At 39.6% G+C, this 19,818-nt stretch overlaps 1 long non-coding RNA gene across 2 annotated transcripts in view; it reads left to right on the plus strand.

The window, feature by feature from the left end:
* The first annotated feature begins 3,349 nt into the window (after positions 1-3,349).
* Positions 3,350-19,818, plus strand: part of LOC121062164 — a 134,074-nt gene continuing 117,605 nt past the window's right edge. For both annotated transcript variants that reach the window (XR_005815436.1, XR_005815437.1), the window contains exon 1: positions 3,350-3,480. This is a non-coding gene — a long non-coding RNA (uncharacterized LOC121062164). The remainder of the gene's footprint in view (positions 3,481-19,818) is intronic.

Below are 19,818 nucleotides of genomic sequence, written 5' to 3' on the forward strand. Positions count from 1 at the left end.
GAGCCAGCTCTCTATTTGATGTTACTGAGAACAAATGAGGACAATTTAAGGGGCTTACATATTCAAGTTTAAAACACTTTTGTTTTGAGAAACAGGTGGGTTTTTTTTTTTGGTTTTCTTTATGCCCTCTAATACAGGCTAATTTATTTTATTTTATTTTATTTTTTTTTTTTTTTTAATGTCTTTTCAGGGACCTGTTTACCCTGAGGGTGCAGAAGCAGAGCAGCTAACAAAGGATATTGATGTGGGTTCAAAGACGGGTTTGCATGAATTTTGTGCCAGAAGCTGCCTTCACTTAACTGAACTGTAAGAGGGTAGTTGTTGCCCAGGCTTAGAGGAGGGCCAAGATAGCCTATTAACTTCCTGGTGAGCAGAGGAATGCTATAGAATTGAGGACTGGGGACTGATAAGCTGTGTGTTAATCGAATATGCTGTTAAAAGTTAGAGTACTTGGTTTTCATGTGTCAAAAAATGTGGTTCTAAGGTAATATTAAATTGTATTTGTTATGACCCCTGCGGAAAGGTTGAAGTAGGCATGTCTTTAATACCCAGTTGTTCAGGGCCTCAGAGATTCTGTAAAACTTGCCAAGATAAAATATAAATTCTATAGTATATTAATAAACCTGTTTTAAAATTAACTGGAATCATATTGTCATGTGATGAAACTAAGTGTCTATCTCTGTTGATTTCATCAGGATTGATGTAGGGGCACAATAGAAGTGCAATTTCTATGTATGGCTCTGATCTCCAATTTATGGTGTCTCACAAACTTGTTTACCAGAAGACCCTCTGATACTGCTTTGGTTACAGGATATTAAACAGTATAACAGGAGTCAACAGGGAAAGCAACCTGTGTGGTTACTTTTTCAGCGGAGTTGGTCTTAGGGCAGCTTAGGTAGCTCTGAGTTTCAGAATAGCTAAAGTACCAGTAGATGGCACTCAAGAATATGTAACAGCACATGAATTTTGTCGAACCCTCTGAGCTTCGTTGTGAAGGCTTCCACCTGTGCAGTACTTAGTTAACGATAACAGTGCAGATTCTGATAGTAAACAATGTAAGTAAAGCCTACTTTATGGAAAATGTCAGACTAATTAACTTCCACCTGTGTCTTTGTTATACAGAGAAGTAGTAAGAACAGACTGATTAAATTTTAAACAAGTATGATCTCTTGGGGAAAGAGGGAATTACATGCCTTCTTGACTCTCCTTCCACCCTTAGTTTTGATAAGTCTGTTGTTGGAAAATATGTATATGAAGTAGTAAGATTTTTCTAATATGAAGGGTTTATGGTTACTCAGGCTGGTGGTAGCATGGACTTCAGAATGTGTTCAGAAGGGTGATGGAAACTGTCTTGAATTTCTGCATAGGCTTTATATAGCTAAAAAGAAGAAAGGTATTAGGAAAAAAACATAATTTTGTACACATCACTACTGCAGGGGAGCTATAAGAATGCATTAGCAGTCTTCAAGAATGTAAAGGCTTCTCATAGAGAAGAATAGGGTAATCTGTTCTCTGCCTGTGATAAGTAGGACAGAAAATAATGAGCTTAGAGGTTACGCAAAAAAATGTTAGAGTTAGCCATTAAAAAACACTTTCTGGCAGTATGGATAATGGGGCACTACAGAAGATTGCTGTGGGAATTGGTATTACTGCTGTCATCAGAGGTCTTTGAGAACTGCTTGAAGATTTCTCAGAAATGGTCATAGACAGCTGATCGTGCCTTGATGAGTGGTGAGGAGGAGACCTGCAATGTCCTTTAAAGCCTTCTTGTGCTCTGTGGTTCTACTGCTGTAATTTTATTGTTGTCAGGCTTACTGGGTGACAATGTAAACAACAAATGTAAAGACGCAAAGAGTGTCACGTCTTAAAATTTCCTGTTGCTTCAACAAAAGGAAAGTGTATACATCTTCCCCATTGTCTTTCAAGAAACTTTACATTTATTTTTAAAGTTTTAATGAATCTAAATATAAGCCTGCACATCAGCTTTTTTATCCATGAAGGTGAAATAGGGTTCAGTTTCTCTGTCCTAGAAGATTTCATTTCCTTCTAGAAAAATGCATCATTATCCTGTATACACACTTATATGTAAGAGTTCTTCATCTTCCAAGTCATACAAACTCTGTCCATCCAGTAATATGCTGATTATGATTATTATGATTGTCAGGATCTCATTTAGGGAACATCTTCTCAAGGCTATTTATTGTGGTATTGCTTTTCTTTTTGGATACACTGGGGAGAAAATCTTGCTTAAATAATGTAAGTATTTGACTGTGTTATGACATGTTCTCTTTTTCTGTGGAAGTAAATGCTATAGGTTGCTAATCACAGGTGGACAGATGAGGTTTTGGGAGCTCTCTGTGTGAAAATACTGACTGGAAATCACTCTATTTGCTTACTTTAAGTGAATCAGTCCAATTTTGCTTTCATGGTACCATGTATGCAAATCAGAAAGAAGTGTTGTTCTTTTGATCAATACATCTTGCTCTGTGACCTGTATGGAATGTGTGCTCCTTGGTCTTTGTGTTGCATTCAATTCACAACAGAGAAAAAAGAAATACTGATTAAAGTGGAGATAATTACTTTGTTCTGTACTAGTACTGAGGTCAAAGCAAAGTGCTTAATTTAGGATTAGAGGGTTTAGACTGTAGCACTCTGTAGTAGAGACATGAGCACTAATCATTTATTTGGGGAAAAATTATTTATATTGTTAGTAAGCTGTCAAGTGCTAAATTACAATGACTGTATAGATATAAAATGCAGGCAAACACCACAAAGTCAAAAGAGTAGGACTACCTGACCTCTAGAGGTCCCTTCCCACCAACATTTCCACATTTTTTTTTAATGTAGTGATTTCTCACAATGAGTGGCTTTGGGAAAAGGTTAGGTAAGGGTTAGGAGAGAGAAAGATCAGAGTCTGAGTTGGAATAAGGCTGCAAAAGGCTTTCCAAACGAAGAGGTAGGCTGCAAAAGTTGTTCTTCCCATAGAACTTTCCTACTCTGGCCATGGCTGGGGATGTTGGGCTAAGGCTCTGCTTACATCCAGGGATGGGCAGGATTCATGTTTGGCCTAGCTTATTTATAGAGAAAGAGCTCCAGCTGTGGTCGAGCCATAAAGGGTCTTCTGAGGGAAAAATTCTTAACTACAGATTCATTAAAAACTGGTGCCAGTAACAGAAACTGTCACTTCAGCTATCATGTCTGATCTGTGCAGAAAAGTACTATGTATTGCCATCACTGTAAGAATACAATTTTTTTGCAAATGTATGTTTTTGGCTGTGTTGGAAAAGTCACTAAGTTGTGGCATTGAGTAGGTTTTCTTGGTGTTTCTTTTTTATTCCAGAAACCTGTCTGTCATTTTATGCGCTTCTAAAACCATAGCAGGACACCAATGTGCTGATGGCTACCTATAAAAGCCTTGGATCACAAGGATCACAAAGTTCACAACTGGTTTCATTTCAGCTCGTGGCTTCAGATTAGCGGGTAATAAACAGTACATTTCTTTATGTTTTTTTTTTTTTTGTTTTGTTTTGTTTTTGTTTAGCTGCACCGTATTTTGGAACTTCTGAAACTGAATTAGTAACTGAAACTTGATAACATTAATATTTAGCATTGGACTTGCAGCCATGGTAGCTTAATGCAGACAGCCATTGTAGTCTGACAGGGTTGAAATTAATAAAAGGATATTCTGTTCACTTTTTCTTCTGAAAAGCTAATTCAGCCAAATCACTTGTTTGTTCAAAGTTAAACTGAAGGAGCACCAAGAGTGCAAGAAGTCTGTTTTCCTCATCTTCCACATACGAGTGACGAGACTTGCCAGTTCTAGCAGTCTTAAAAAAGCAAGAAGGGGGCTCAGCTGCCATCCACAAAACTTCAAATTTCAACAGTGTAGAAGTTTCCATCTGACTTGTCTTATTGACTTTTTGCTCTTTATTGGAGAGGAAAAGGTACGTAGGGGATGTGACACATCTAATCCTAAGGAAAAGTTCTAGTAGGTGTACTGACCCTGACCAGAAGACTGTTGTACATCAGGGAGTTAGTGATCCACGTAACAATTCACCTAGCCAGGTGCATGCCTACACTGTGCTGTGCTGCCTGTACAGCGTGGCCTCCATGCCTGTGCTGTGCTGCACAGGTACCTTGGCTGCAAGATAACCTCTGCCAGTGAGCTGTAACGGGAACATGCTGGAGCCCCCTCAGGGTACTGGAGGTTACACCAGCTGCATGGCCTTGCCTTTATCTACAAGTGCATGCAGCAAGAACTTCTCAAGTGAACATCCTTATTGTTTGACAGTTGAAATGTTGAATAGAGTTGTTTCCTTGCAGGAAAATTCTGTAAAAGCTTGAGTGACCGAAATGGAGGAATCTGTTCTATGGACAGGGTCTGCACAGCATGCTGTGTGTAGATTGCAGTGTGGGGTTTGATGCTACACCACTCAGGATTCCCAGCATCTAATGAGACATAAGGTTATCTATACTGTCCTCTCTTTCTGTATATTTCTAGCTCTAATAAATAGCATTTTAAATGATGTTTTGCAGAGTCTAAGTGCATTTATAACTGGAGTCTTAATGTACTTAATCCTGGTGCAAAACACAGGCATCACACAGGTCTTGTTACGATAGCAGTTAGCTGTCTCCATTGCACTATAAGGGGCGTCTGAAGGTCTCATAAATTAGTCTGGATTCCCTCCCAGAGACTGGAAAGAGCCCAATCAATCTGTACAGATGCTCAGTATTTGACTTGCTGATTTAAAAGTATATTTTGTTAACCTGTCTTCTATTTTGTATACGTAGCATATCAGAAATTATTTAATGAAGCTTCTAAAAAGCTGCTTTTTCCATTCTTACCAAGTCCTGATTTTATTCAAAATAGTCCTTGACAGAAATGTGCAAGAAGAAAATCTAGACAAGAAGAATTAAAAAATAATAAATATTAAAATAAAGTTATTACAATAAATATAGGGAATATTTCTTAGTGAAGATCAGATGTGCTAGCTAAAATGGCAGATCCCTTTGATCTTCCCAAGTGTTCTTGGTGAATTTGTAGTTAAGAACTCTGGCTATGATTAGATTTCATTCTCCAAAGTGCTGATTGCCTTTAATCATTGCATAAAGGACCTGTAAAGACATTGGTTGGAAGGGATGTCTAAGAGGTCACCAGTCCTACCTTCTGCTCGAAGCAGAACTATTACCAGCAGCACTATGTGAAGTCAGCAGTGACTTTGTCTTGCTGATTCTTGTATTGCCTTGTTGTATTGAGCTGTCTTATGGCTGTGCTCGTTCATTGCTGTTGATGAGTTGGTTATTATTTCTTTCAACTTGGAAATTGTATTGTAGCAATGAGGGAAAAGGAAAAGACAAAATCCTGTGGGACTGGCTGGCAGAGCAGTGACAATTGTATAGTGGCTGGTTTATACTGGTATTCGTGCAATTGCTGCTTTTGTTGCATGTGTTTGTGTAGTTTGGGAATTATCCTATTAGAGTGGAAGTAAGAATTAGGCTTTTGTAGTAGACTGTACATAAAGCTGAATTGATGTTACGCAGTTGTGAAGAGAAAAATGCTGATTTGGATAGTACTAACTGAGGCAATAGTTCTTGACCTTGGTGCTTGTGAAGCCTCAGTGAAAGTTGTATCATTTGGGCATGACTCTTAAAAAGGAGATAGAGAGATTTAGAGAATGCCCAGGAGAAGAGTCAGAAATAGCAGCTTTAGAAAACATGATGCAAGTGAAATGCCTTAACCCAGAACTGAGAAAATGGGGGAGAGAAAAGGCCTCAAGTGTGCAGCAAGTTGCTGCTGAAGATGGAATTTAAGGTTGGATATCAGGAAACACTCTCTAATTGAACAGTTGTCAAGCTGTAGATGTGGTTATGTTTTGAAATTATGGGGTTACCATCATGAGAGCTTCTTAAGAGTGGGTTAGCTAAAATCTATCAGTTTCATGAGATCGTGCTTGAAATAAAGAGGTAGTTTCCTTGCAATCACAGCTAGCTTACTTTTCTGTGATTTCTGTGAGTAATTTGGAAGAAGGAATGATTTGAATACCAAGCCAATACATGAGCTATATGGCAGCTTCTTCTTCCCAGGTATTCAAGTTTAGTGTGAGACTTGGCACGTCAGCTATGAGGATAGCAAATTAGTTAATCTAATATGGCTAAATAGAACATCATGATCCTTTCAACTTATCGTAGCACTTTGAGTCTGGAAAAAGTTCAGTGAGCTGTGCTTGGCACAGACTGAATTTTCTGGCAAAATGCTTGTTTGTCAAACTTCTACCTCTTAGTGCCAGCTGGAAAAAGAACCAGCAGTACCAGCCTGGAATTGGGTCCCATCCTCTCATCAGTTTTGCATAATTTAAGGATCTGTCTTTTGGAGGAGCTTATCTGAACTGCTTTTTGTTTTAATGAACTCAGGACAAATCTAAATATATTAGGCTGAATTATATAACTCCTTTTTATATGTACATTAGTAAGACGCTGGATGATAAAAGTTGCCCTGCTGTTGGCATCTTGAATAAGTCTTGAAAGGAGTTCCATGCAGAAGTGTCTTATTTCCTCACTTGATATAGCAGGAACTTAATACATAAGCAATGATCTACTTGTGTAGTGTTTGTTGCTGTGTTTGGAACTCAGTCCACAGCAATTTAGTAATAAATTATATAATTTAGATACAAAAGTTTAATTTTGCCCCTGCGTAGATGTCCATTCAAAGAGATGCTATATTTGTTTACTTTCATGTTTGTTTTTCCACTTTGCAGAATGAAGGGATAGGATAGACAAATAGACCTGGTGCTCAACAGATATTTGTGTTTGTAAATATTTCCTTGGAACTGTCATCAGTGACACCTTGTTGGGATACACTTTAATATTTTTTTTTAATTGTGCAGAGCAGACAGCTTCTGCTTTGCTGCCATTGATGTTAGTGTTCATGACAGAAGCACACTGTCACTGTTGTAATGGCTATGCAGTTCCTTATGCTCTCTGCTTTGTCACAAGCAATTTCTGGTTGAGAATATATCATTTATTGGTATTGATGAATTTAGAAGATGGAGAGTGCAGCAGGAGAATTTGACTTTTTGACAAATTGTCTGTCTGTCCTTGTTTCAGACTTCTCATTCTTAGCAAAATATATTACTACTTTGAAAGACCAATATGTAGTAGTAAATAAAACAATTTTTGACTTCATTATTTGGCTTTGTGCCCTTTTCATCTCTGAGATATTTTCTCAAGCTGCTTTGTAACTACTAACTTACAGCATGTAGAAGAAACAAGGAACAGGTAGGTAAGTACAGTTGCTTGTATACCTATCTGTCATTCATGTCTGTGTGACTGAGACTTGCACTTACGTAAGTGGATGTCAGTTAGCTATGTGCTGAGGGATAACTACAACTTTTAGGTAATCAGTTTTTGGAAAGAACGATACAGACTTTCCCAGCAGTGCTGGGTTTATGGAATGTCTCCAGAATTTGAATAATCTCAAAATGGCCAGCAAGGATTTTGATAATAAGAATTTGCTTATTAAAAGGAAACATGGGCCAGGAAATGGAGCTGCTTACCACATAGCTCTATCAAGAAATTGTAAGTGAAATATATTATCTACCAGAGAAACAGGGCTCTTTGACAGTCAGCGATTACAAAACCCTTGAAATCAAAGTAATAATGATAATCGCATTATTATTTTAAATATCAGGTATTATTCTGAAGGCTAAAGAGAAGTTCAGTCGTGGGCAGCCAATTTACCACTGTGTATCTTTGTTACAGCTTCTGCACTTAAAAAAACTGCTTGCTCTAGTTTGTCTTCTGACGAGCTCTGAGATGTTGATGGGGTAACAGGCCAAAGTCATTTAAAGCAAATCTGGTACTCTGTGAAAATGCAATTTTTTCTTCACCTAGTTAGTTCCCTGTCATGCTAATAAGGTTCTCTTATGTATTTTTTTCAACATGAATGGGAAAAAATAAAAAAACCCTCTCTTCAGTGAACATGAAGAGGTGGGTGGGGCTCTTCTCTACATTGACAAATGCATATTCTTCCTCACTCCCCTTTTCCAGATGTAACAGCACCATGTAGAAATTGGAATAGTAAAAGGAGATAGAACACTATCTTATTTTTTGGAGTGTGTTTCTTAAAAAAACTCATTTGACATACTACATTAAAAAACCTCTGATGATATAAGTGTTTATTCTTGAGTTGTGTTTTGAAAAACTTGTGGCCATTTATTTATGAACAGGAAATTTGGTGATTGCTGATGGCACAGAACTGTGGCTCAGGTGACACAGGTTTGATTCTTAGCTATGCTACAGACTTCTTTTTTCACTTGGCAAATGATCATGCTCTGGTTCCTGCCAGTTGTTGTGGAGGGTAAACTACTGTTTCTTGTGTGTCTCCATGTGGACCTGTGAGAGGAGACACCAGGAAGAAGAAGAACAGAGGAGCCTATGTCCTGCTGTGCCTTAGATCACCACAAGCAAAATAGAGATCATATAATTGCTTTTCTAACTATAGCCCATGTATAACTTGGAACAATTATTTGGAGCAAAATAAAATCTCTGGAGCAGCAAGTGTACTATACATTTTATTGTCTTATACTTGCTCTTCAATACCGGATTGCAAAGTGGAAATACTGCTTTGCTACTCACCAGAACTCCTGAGTGCTACTGTAAGATGAACAGAAGCAATAATATTAGGAGGGGAAGGACGTACACAGGAAACTTAGGGTAAAATGACATGCTAAGATTTAAGAGGTATGCAAAAAAAAAAAAAAAGCTAATGTCTTCTAAAAGCTAACTTGTCTTCTGTAGACACTATATAATTTTCTATAGCTTTTTCATAGTTTCACCAACTGAATCCACATGCAAGTGAAATTAAAGCACTCCCCATTGGCAAATAGAAAATTAGATCTGACAAGACAGCTCTCTCGGGTCTCCCTGTTTTAATTTCCTTTGTACTTCATTGTGATCACCTATGAGCAAGTTGAACACTCATTTTCAAGTCCAGAGGAATAGTTAATTTTTGGGAGGTGTGTCAGCAGCAAATGCTTCCTATAAATAGCTGCTTATGATTCTCTTTGATTTCACAGAGCCATTTCTTATTCAGACTTTCTGACTGTGAAGCTGACAAACAATCACTTGGCTGTCACAGTAATTGTTGTGCAAAGGTGATTTTGGTCTTGAAAGGAAAACAAGCTGCATTAGTGTAGGTAGCATAACTAGGTCACTATTTCTGAGAGGAATCATTGGAGCATGTTACTTAATTTCTAGTCAAAAGATTTAGACTTCTGTGTTCTCCACTGAATGATACCAATATTCAGTTTCGTTGCTAGCAGTTTCTAGCAACGTTCAGAAAGAAAATAGTGTGTTTCTCCTCTTTCTCCCAGTTGTTTGCAATCTAAGGGTGCACAAATAAGGCATTTTTATTTGTTCAGTTGCTAGAGACATGGATTTCTTTCCTGGCTAAGAAGTAGCCTCCCTCAGGAAGGAGCTCATACTGTGATATCAGAATATATGTTTAGTCTTGTGGCCCTTGCTGAAATTTGCTTGAGCCTTATATTGAAAAATCACCATTAGTTAGAAGAATTCACTGATGAATGCTGTGGCTAGGCGTAGTGTAGCTAAGCTAGCTGTAGTTGATGAAATATCTTTGCACTGAGAATTCAGTGCTGGAGCATTCCTCAGAGATGGCAGATGAAAAGTGTTTCCACAAAGCATTGGTATTTTCTAACTTGTGCATTGCTTTGGAAATGTATCCAATCACATGAATGAAAACGCTGTATTATTTTTAAAAATAACTATGTTTTTATTTTTCTGTTATTTTACTCTTTGCACTTTTTCAGTGCAGTCAGAAATATTGAGGGTAAAAATTGAAACCTACGGTGAAGGGGTTAAGGGGAACTGTACAGTAGAAGGTAAACAAGGTTTTATTAAGGTCTGCCAGAGTCTACGCATGAAGTTAAGAAAATCAAAATAAAGTTTCTTAAAGTGACTTTCATCCTCTTGGGCTATGCACTGCTTATCAGTAGATTTAGGGAGCTGTAGTGAAGAGTTTGCTAACTGCAGTGACGTTGTACTTGTCCAACACATTCAGAGTTGTGCTTGCTGACTGTAGTTGCAGCCATCAGTGAAGTAGTGTAGACAAAGCAGTTTTGTTACATGTACCTTTGTGGTCACTATTTGCTGCAGCCATAAAACTGTGCTTCCAGTAATCGGGGTTGCCCTCTGTGTCTCAGGTTATCTGTTTCTTCATGAGCAAAAGTGGATAAATTCCATTCCATTACCCTTCTCAAGCCAACAAAGATACATGAAGATAACCTTATAAGTACTACTTCCCTTTTTCTTTTCTTTTACTAGCTCAGGATGTGTGATTTTTCCTTCATCCTTTCTGGCAGGCCACAACACTCCACTCAGAGAAACTAATTTTTGAACAGGTGTAAGCATAGCTGTCTCGTTTTACCCTTATCTGAGGGTAACTGCTGAAAAATTCTGCTTTCTGGGGCAGAAAATCGAACAAACTAGATCTTGGTTATACTAAATAACCGGAAAATCTTTCTACCATTTACAGAAAGCTGGTAATGTGAGAATGGTCTTTCCTCAGGAGAAAGAATTCAAAGAATTTGTATTTGGTGTCATTGAAAAAATATTAGCTGATAAAAAGGGAATAAAAGAAGGTTAAAGATTATTATTATAGCTAACAGCAGTGTCAATTGACTCTTTTCATTGGTCTGGGCAAAACTAAAACTGAACTCTTCTGTGTCTTCCTGCATTTTAGACTTTAAAAGTCTTTACAATTTTAAAACAGTAATAGAAAGCTACTGTCTTTCAGGCATTTACGAGGCAGTGTTTTCCCACAGCTAATATTCTGGTGTCCACTACATGGTAGCTATTAAGCTGGTAAACATGCATTCATGGGAGATTGTTAAAAGAAATGGATGTTTTCACTACAGCTGCGTTAGTGTTCTGCTAAACCAGCTGTTTGTTTGTGTATGTGTGTTTATATATGTATGTGTGTGTGTGTATATATATATATAAACATATATATGTGAGCACAAGCCTGATATGTGTTTATGGTTAGATTTGTGTAAGTGAAGGTCAGCAATTTATGGACAAAGGGCAGCCTCATGCTTGGGTGAACCATGACTGACAGAGTGGCTCCTGAGGGGGCTGTATGACCATTTGGTTTATACTCAGGAAAATGGCCAGAACCTTAAGCCACGTGAGCATGGACCCTGCTGAACAGCCTTTGACTCTGTCCTGTGCCATGCTAGTGCTCTTCTGCTGCATTGTCTGTGTGGTATAGTGGTATATGAATATTTCCCTCTGCATTTGGAAAGGGAACTCAGGATTTGATTTTTTTTTTTTTTTTTTTTTTTTGCGTGAGTTGTATTCCCTTCAGGCTTGAGCATCAGGCATTGTAAGTCCTCTGTAGATCTTTTAAGTGATAAACAGGTACAGATCTAATATGCAGAAGAAATGTTTCCAAGCAAAAATGAACAAACAAAGCTGAGAGAGATTGTAATGAATCTTTGCTGATTTTGTGAATAATGGAGCCTAAGATGTTTCTGGCTCAGTTTACAGATAGCAGTCAGTTTGCTTTTATAAGAATCTGGATAAGGCAGGCTGGCTGGCATGGTGAACTAGCACACTGAGATTTTTCATGCTCTGGAGCTGTTTGGTTATCAGATATAACCAAAATGTGCAACTTGGCAACATTCTCAGCTGTCTTAAATGATCTAACAGAGCAGTGACTAGGATGTTTTTAAATTTAATTCATGGCTAAAAAAAACCTTCTACCTTATTTCTGTGTTGTTTATATTGGTGTCAAGGTGCTTTTGGTACATATGTAGTAGGAAGTAGCCTGCAATGGACAGGCTATTGCCTTGTCCATGGGCCTGAACATAGGGATAATACTCTTGAATCCCTTGGGATGAATTTGAATCCATCAGGAAATATCCATAAGTTCTGCAACTTGCTATGAATGTATAAAATAGCTTTTTGAAGCCAAGTCTTTTGGCATTTTGGAGGTAAATTTTGCTGCATGTTGAAGAATTACAAAAAGTGATATAAAATTATTTAATATGCTGTTGATCTGCAATAAAAAACCCTTTGCATCAGGGTGGCACACGAGTAGCTGTTTTTACTTGCTGTACATAAGTATAGGTCAGCATAAATATTCTTAAATATAAATTCATAAATATTCTTAAAGAATATGTATGAATAATGAGAATTGAGATATTGTTACCTCTTTACACCTGACTTTGCAGAATATGAGTTATAGGTCATTCCTGCTAGAAGGAGAAACTGCTGTTAAAATGTTTATATATGTTTGCAGCTTTGTTTATTTCTCTTTTCTTTTTCTTTTCTTTTTTTTTTTTTAATTTAATTTTATTTTTTTAATGCAGTCTGTGTATTCACAAAGAATGCAGATGAAGCTTGTTGCCATGTTTACTGCAAAGACGTTTCCTTCCTCATAACAGCAAAGGTCCTTCAACCTCTCAGCAGGTTAAAAACCCTTACCTAGGTATCTTCATTTTGAAGTTTCTTTCTTTTCCTGCTTTGTTCTTCCTCTGTTCCTCTTTTGCTTCTTCCATACAAACCCCATTCACTTTAAATAATGCTGCACTTTCTCCCCTTTTCCCTTCTATCCTGTCTCCCACTTCAGATTGCTAACATTCTTGCAGCAGTCCTAAAGAAAGGTATTTGAAAACTGTAGTGTGGGTCAGTGCCCCCTCTCTGAATCCCTACTGTTGCTCCTTTGAACTGTCATAGAACAAAGAATATGAATTGGAACGCATGGGATTCCACAAGACTTCATCTAGACTTTATGTAATATAAAATTGACCTTAATTGTTCCACTTGAACAAGGCGCAGAACAAGAAAACTCCCAGTTTTCAAACGAGTCCAGTCTCTGCTTTTGAAGACGTCAGAGTCACAAAATCTTATTCATAAAGTTTTAAAATGCAGTCTGAAGCCAGTTTGATTGCCAGACTTGTTATTAGTCAGAACGGTCAGAAACATTTTTACTTGCGTGGCTAATATGCATACATTTAGCTGGAGTGCATATTAGCCATAGACATTATTTTTCCTCCCTTGTTGTAATCCACATGGACATCTCTGAGTAAAATCTGTGGTCTCATTCAGCTATCGTTTGGCTGGCTTATCACACCTAGCTCTGTTTCTTCCTTCATATGAGACATTTTTTGTTCCTCCAAAATTTACAGAACGTGCTTTTAACTGAACATACACGGAGTATGTGTGTATGTTCAGTTAAAAACACGTTCTGTAAATTTTGATCAAACAACCTTAGTGTTTTATTCTGCACAGAGGTACTAATATTTCCTGAAAGAAATAAATTTTAATATTCTAATATATAAACTTCTGTGTTCTCTGAAGGAAATTCATGATTGATATCCCTTAGAATTGCTTGTATTTTCCCCCCAGCTCCCCAGTGATTCATAATCACTCTCTGGTTACACAGCTTGCTCTTCTCCCTCCCACAGATAAAGCCATATCCTGTAACAGAAGTTTCTCTTCTCCGTCTGAGCAGTGGGACAATGGTGCTTAATGTTCCACTGCCCAGTGCTCTTGGTATGGTTTCAGTCCTCATCTGTGCTGAAAATGCCTCTAAGTGTTGTGACTTCAGCAAATTTCATTAGCATACTTCTACATGCTTTACCTTCAATAAGAACACACAATTCTTATAATCCATCCATCTCCATGCAACCTGATTTATTTTGGACTGTAAAACTACTTGTACAGCACAGCACATCTTTTCTCCTTTGTTTAGTTCCTTACCAACTCACAATTCTTTCATTGAGCTGGCTTTTCCAGATGAATAGTTTGCTGTGTGGTACTTTGTAGGGGATTGTTTTATGAGATTCAGCAAGACTAATTCTAGTTCATTTTCTGGTTTTATTTTCCTTCTTTTGCCAGTAGTGTCATGTTTGCTGTTTCTAGACAGGGAATCTTGCTGACAAATAAGGGAAAAATGTTTGACACTCAATTTGCAGTTTAATGAAGGGATGGGAATTACTTGTTCCCCAGTTTTCCTTCATCGCATGAAATTCTCCAGTTTTGCTTTTGCCTAACATGGGGTGAACTCACCTCATTTGAAAACTAGATCAAAATGTTCAGTTATCTTAAATTCCTTCACATGAAGAGTTGCTTCACTTTTTTGTTCTTCTACTCATATCACTAAAATATCTTTTATATCTGGGTTGAGTTTACAGTCACCCTGACTTCTAACCTTCTAGATGTAGCTTTATGTAGTTACTGGTCCATTCTTCTCTAATTTGCAACCCCCTGACTTTATCTAAGTTTTTATTTATCCAGGTTATCTGGATCTTTCCCCCTGGTTAAAAAAGAATGCTGCTAACAGAAAGACCTTGTCTATGCTTTGATGTATTTTAGGTTTATTCCTATTTGACCAGAGACAAGGTCATGAAATAAACATATATGATTCTGAGTGCTGTCTTTGGCATGTTTGTAAAAATGAGTGCATTTATGTAACAATATAACGGTGTGAAGCTAACTGTACAATATGACACTTAGGGAGTTTTGATTTGCTATTAGCATTTACACTTGGCAATTACTACTCAGTATAACAATTCATTGACTTCATACTTTAATGACTAAGAATTCTATATATTTATATGAATTAAAAATTCAATAGTGTTCCTACATCTTATCAGCATGATGAATCCATCCTATTACTACCAGATTAATAATGCTCCCTTTCTCTTTCTACAATATGAAAACAAAATTGGTTAATTATTTTATTAGGAGCTCATTCTCTAGTGGTGTGTATTCAACATCAAAAAATTATTCTCCATTTTTGATTTAATAACTGTAGGAAAAGAATCTTGAAAATTATACTGTATATAGTGAGATCATAAAAAGGTAGTTATTTTCAGTTTATGAAAAGGTGTGCAGACTGAAAGATCTTGTTCTTTTCTAATCAGATTTCCTGAGCCTTATTACTGGGATAATAATGCTGACCTACCTCTGATGAGTGCTGTAGTTAGCTCAATTATTAATGTTTATACATTTGAGATATCCAGTTAAAGTGCTATTGCAATAAAATGATAAATAAGCACTAATTAATGTAGATTAACATTAAGAATATTCTTAATGATGGTTATTATCATAGAATCAAAGAACCATTTAGGTTGGAAAAGATCTGTCAGATCATCAAGTCCAACTGTTAACCTAGCACTGCCAAGTCTACTAATAAGCTGTGTCCCTAAACACCATCTCCACACATCCCCTCCAGGGATGGTGGCTCAACCACTTACCTGGGCTGCCTGTTCCAATACCTTACCACCCTTTCAATGAAGATGCTTTTCCTAATATCCAAACTAAACCTCGCCTAGCACAACTTGAGGCCATTTCCTCTCGTCCTATTGCTTGTTGTCTGCGAGAAGAGACTGACCCCCCCTCCCCCCCCAACTACGACCTCCTTTGAAGTGGTTATAGAGCGTGATAAGGTCTGCCCTGAGCCTCCTTTTCTCTATGCTAAATAACCCTGGTTCCCTCAGCTACTCCTCGTAAGACTTATTCTCTAGACCCTTCACTAGCTTCATAGCCCTTCCCTGGACCTTCTCTGGACACACTCCAACACCTCAATGTCCTTTTTGTAGTGAGAGGCCCAAAACTGAAAACAGTACTTGAGCTGCAGCCTCACCAGAGTCGAATACGGAGGGACAATCACTTCCCTAGTCCTGCTGGCCATGCTATTCCTGGTACAAGCCAGGATGTTGTTGGTCTTCTTGGCCACCTGAGCACACTGCTGGCGCATATTTGTCTGGCTGTCCACCAATACCTCCAGGTCCCTTTCTGCTGGGCAGCTTTCCAGCCAGTCTTCCTTCAGTCTGTAGCGTTGCTGGTGGTTGTTGTGTCCCAAGTGTGGGACCCAGCACTTGGCCTTGTTGAACCTCATACAGGTGGCCTCACAGCATCGGTCCAGCCTATCCAGATTCCTCTGTAGAACCTTCCAACCCTGAGGCAGATCAACACTTCCTCCCAATTTGGTGTTGTCATCTGCAGACTTACTGAGGGTGCACTTGATCCCTTTGTCCAGATCATTGACAAAGATATTGAAGAGAACTGGCCCCAGTACTGAGTCCTGGGGGCATCACTTGTGAAAGGCCTCCAAGTGGATTTGACTTTATTCACCGCAACTCTTTGGACCTGGCAACTGGGCCAGATTTTTACCCAGAGAAACATACACTTGTCTCAAAGCCATGAGCAGACAGTTTTTCCAGAAGAATGTTGTGGGAAACTGTCAAAAACTTTACTAAAGTGTAGGTAGACAACATCCACAGCCTTTCTCTCATCCACTAAGTGTGTCACCTTGCCATAGAAGAGATCAGGTTTGTCAAGCAAGGGACCTGCTTTTGATAAACCCTTGCTGTCTGGGCCCGATCGCCTGGTTGTCCTGTAAATGCTGTGTGATGGCAGTGCAGATAATCTGCTCAAATCAGCTTCCCTGGCACCAAGGTCACATTGACAGGCCTGTAGTGTCCTGGATCCTCCTTCCAGCCTTTCTTCTAGATGGGTGTCACATTTGCTAGCCACCAGTCCCCTGATAGTCAGGACTGCTGATAAATGATGGAAAACAGCTTGGTGAGAGCACCTCCACCAGCTCATTCATTACCCTTGAATGTATCCCATCTGGCCCCATAGACTTGTGTACATCTAAGTGGAGTAGCAGGTCACTAATAATTCCCTCTTGGATTATTCTGCTTCATTCTGCTCCTTGTCCCCATCTACCAGATCAGGGGGCTGAGTACCCAGAGAACAACTGGTCTTGCTGCTAAAGGCTGAGCCAAAGAAGGCATTAAGTACCTCAGCCTTTTCCTCATCTCTTGTCACTATGTTTCCTCCCACATCCATTAAAGGATTAAGATTCTCCTTAGACCTCATTTTCTTGATTATGTATTAATAAAAATATTTTTTATTGTCCTTACCAGCAGTAGCCAGGTTGAACTCCAGTTGGGCTCTGGCCCTTCTAATTTTGTCCCTGCACAGTCTCATGATGTCTTTGTAGTTCTCCTGAATGGCCTGCTCCTTCTTCCAAAGGTCATAAACTCACTTTTTCTTCTTGAGCTCTAGCCAAAGCTCTCTGTCCAGCCAGGCTGGTCTTCTTCCCCACTGGCTCATCTTTTGGCACATGGGGACAGCCTGCTCCTGTGCCTTTAGGATTTCATTCTTGAAGAGTGTTTAGACTTCCTGGACTCCTTTGCCCTTCAGGACTGCCTCCTAAGGGACTCCTCCAACCAGTCTCCTTACCAGGCTACAGTCTGCCCTCCAGAAGTTCAGTGTGGCAGTTTGGCTAACCACCCTCCTTTTCCAAGAATTTCTTTTCCAAAAACTCATATTAATTCATGATTGCTATGCCCAAGACGGCCTCTAACCTTCACATCACCCACAAGTCTTTCCCTTGTTCACAAGCAAAAGGTTCAGTGGGGCACCATCCCCAGTTGGCTCACTCACCAGCTGTGTCAGGAATTTATCTTCCACACACTCCAGAAACCTCCTAGACTGTATCGTATTTCCAGCAGACATTTGGTAAGTTGAAATTCCACACAAGAACAGGAGCTAGCAATTGTGAGGCTTCTCCCAGAAGCTTATAGAATATTTTGTTTGCCACTTCATCCTGGTTGGGTGTTCTATAGCAGACTTCCACAATGACATCTACCTTATTGGACTTCCTCCTGATTATTACCCATAAACACTCACAGAATCATAGGGTTTGGAAGGGACCTCTGGAGATGATTGAGTCCAACACCCCTCCTAAAAGCAGGTTCCCTACAGTAGGCTGAGCAGAAAAGTGTCCAGGCAGGTCTTGAATATCTCCAGAGAAGGAGACTCCACAGCCTCTCTGGGCAGCCTGCTCCAGTGCTCTGTGACCCTCTCTGTAAAGAAGTTCTTATGCACATTTGTGTGGAACTTCCTGTGTTTCAGTTTTTGGCCTTTGCCACTTGTCCTCTCACTGCACATGACTGAAAATGGACTTGCCCCATTGTTGTGGTTTAGCCCGGCTGGCAGTCAAACACCACACAGCCGTTCGCTCACCCTCCCCCCTCCCTCTCCGGGATGGGGGAGAGAAACGGGAAAGCGAAGTCTGTGAGTTGAGATAAAGACAGTTTATTAAGACAGGGAAAAGAATAACAACAATAATAATAATAATAATAGTATTAATAGTAATAATGTGTACGAAATAAGTGATGCACAATGCAATTGGTCACCACCCGTTGACCGATGCCCAGCCTATCCCCGAGCAGCTGGCCCCCCCCTCCACCCCAGCTAGCCACCCCTATATATTGTTCAGCATGATGTCAGATGGTATGGAATACCCCTTTGGCCAGTTTGGGTCAGCTGTCCTGGGTCTGTCCCCTCCCAGCTCCTGCTGCATCCCTAGCCTGCTCGCTAGCAGGACAGAGAGAGGCTGAAAAGTCCTTGGCTTGGTGTAAGCACTGCTCTACAACAATTAAAACATCAGCATGTTATCAGCGTTCTTCTCATTCTAATCCAAAACATAGCACCCTGCCAGCTACTCGGAGGAAAATTAACTCTGTCCTAACTGAAACCAGGACAGATATCCACCCCTTATTCCATACCATTTATGTCATGCTCAGGTTACACTCTTTCCAATACCTTCTAATTAATCACCATTTTCATCTATGATATATAGCAACCATGGTAGCGATGACATACAGTGTTATATGATAATTAACATACTATAATTCAACTCATGGGCTATTCTCACCCAGTATTAGGTCCCCTTGAGGTACACACCGGACCTCCCCATTCTCTTGCATTACCCACCAAGTGCATCCAGGTCCCTGAGCAAAAGCAATCCCATGAATGGGCTTGCCTTTTCCTGAGGCAGGAGTAGCCCAGACTGTCTTACCCAGCATGTTTCTTATGTGCACTACAGGAACTTTATCCCCTTCTACAGTGCGTAACAGGTTTGATTGGGCAGGTCCAGCTCGGTTGGCAGATCCCCTAGTATTGACTAACCAGGTGGCCTTTGCCAAATGTGTTTCCCAATTTTTGAATGTCCCAGCACCCATTGCTTTCAGTGTAGTCTTTAACAGTCCATTGTATCGTTCAACTTTCCCGGAGGCTGGTGCATGATAAGGGATGTGATACACCCACTCAATACCATGTTCTTTGGCCCAAGTGTCTATAAGGTTGTTTTGGAAATGAGTCCCATTGTCTGACTCAATTCTTTCTGGGGTGCCATGTCGCCATAGGACTTGCTTTTCAAGGCCCAGGATAGTGTTCCGGGCGGTGGCATGGGGCACAGGATATGTTTCCAGCCATCCGGTGGTTGCTTCCACCATTGTAAGTACGTGGCGCTTGCCGTTGCGGGTTTGGGGGAGTGTGATGTAATCAATCTGCCAGGCCTCTCCATATTTGTATTTCAGCCATCGTCCTCCATACCAGAGAGGCTTTGACCGTTTGGCTTGTTTAATTGCAGCACATGTTTCACAATCATGAATAACCTGCGCTATAGTGTCCATGGTCAGGTCCACCCCTCGGTCACGAGCCCATCTGTATGTTGCATCTCTACCTTGATGGCCTGAGGTGTCACGGGCCCATAGGGCTATAAATAATTCACCTTTATGTTGCCAGTCCAGGTCCACCTGAGCCACTTCAATCTTAGCAGCCTGATCCACCTGCTGGTTGTTTAACCTTAAACAAAACCTGAAGCGCATTGAGGAGACATAACAACAAGAACATGCTGGTCTGAGTATCCCAAGGATATTCAACATCTTGGAGAGCTACCGTAACTAGCTCGGGGGATAAGAGGGTGGTGAAGGA

The sequence above is a fragment of the Cygnus olor genome, chromosome Z, assembly GCF_009769625.2.
Source record: "Cygnus olor isolate bCygOlo1 chromosome Z, bCygOlo1.pri.v2, whole genome shotgun sequence".
Lineage (NCBI taxonomy): Eukaryota > Metazoa > Chordata > Aves > Anseriformes > Anatidae > Cygnus > Cygnus olor.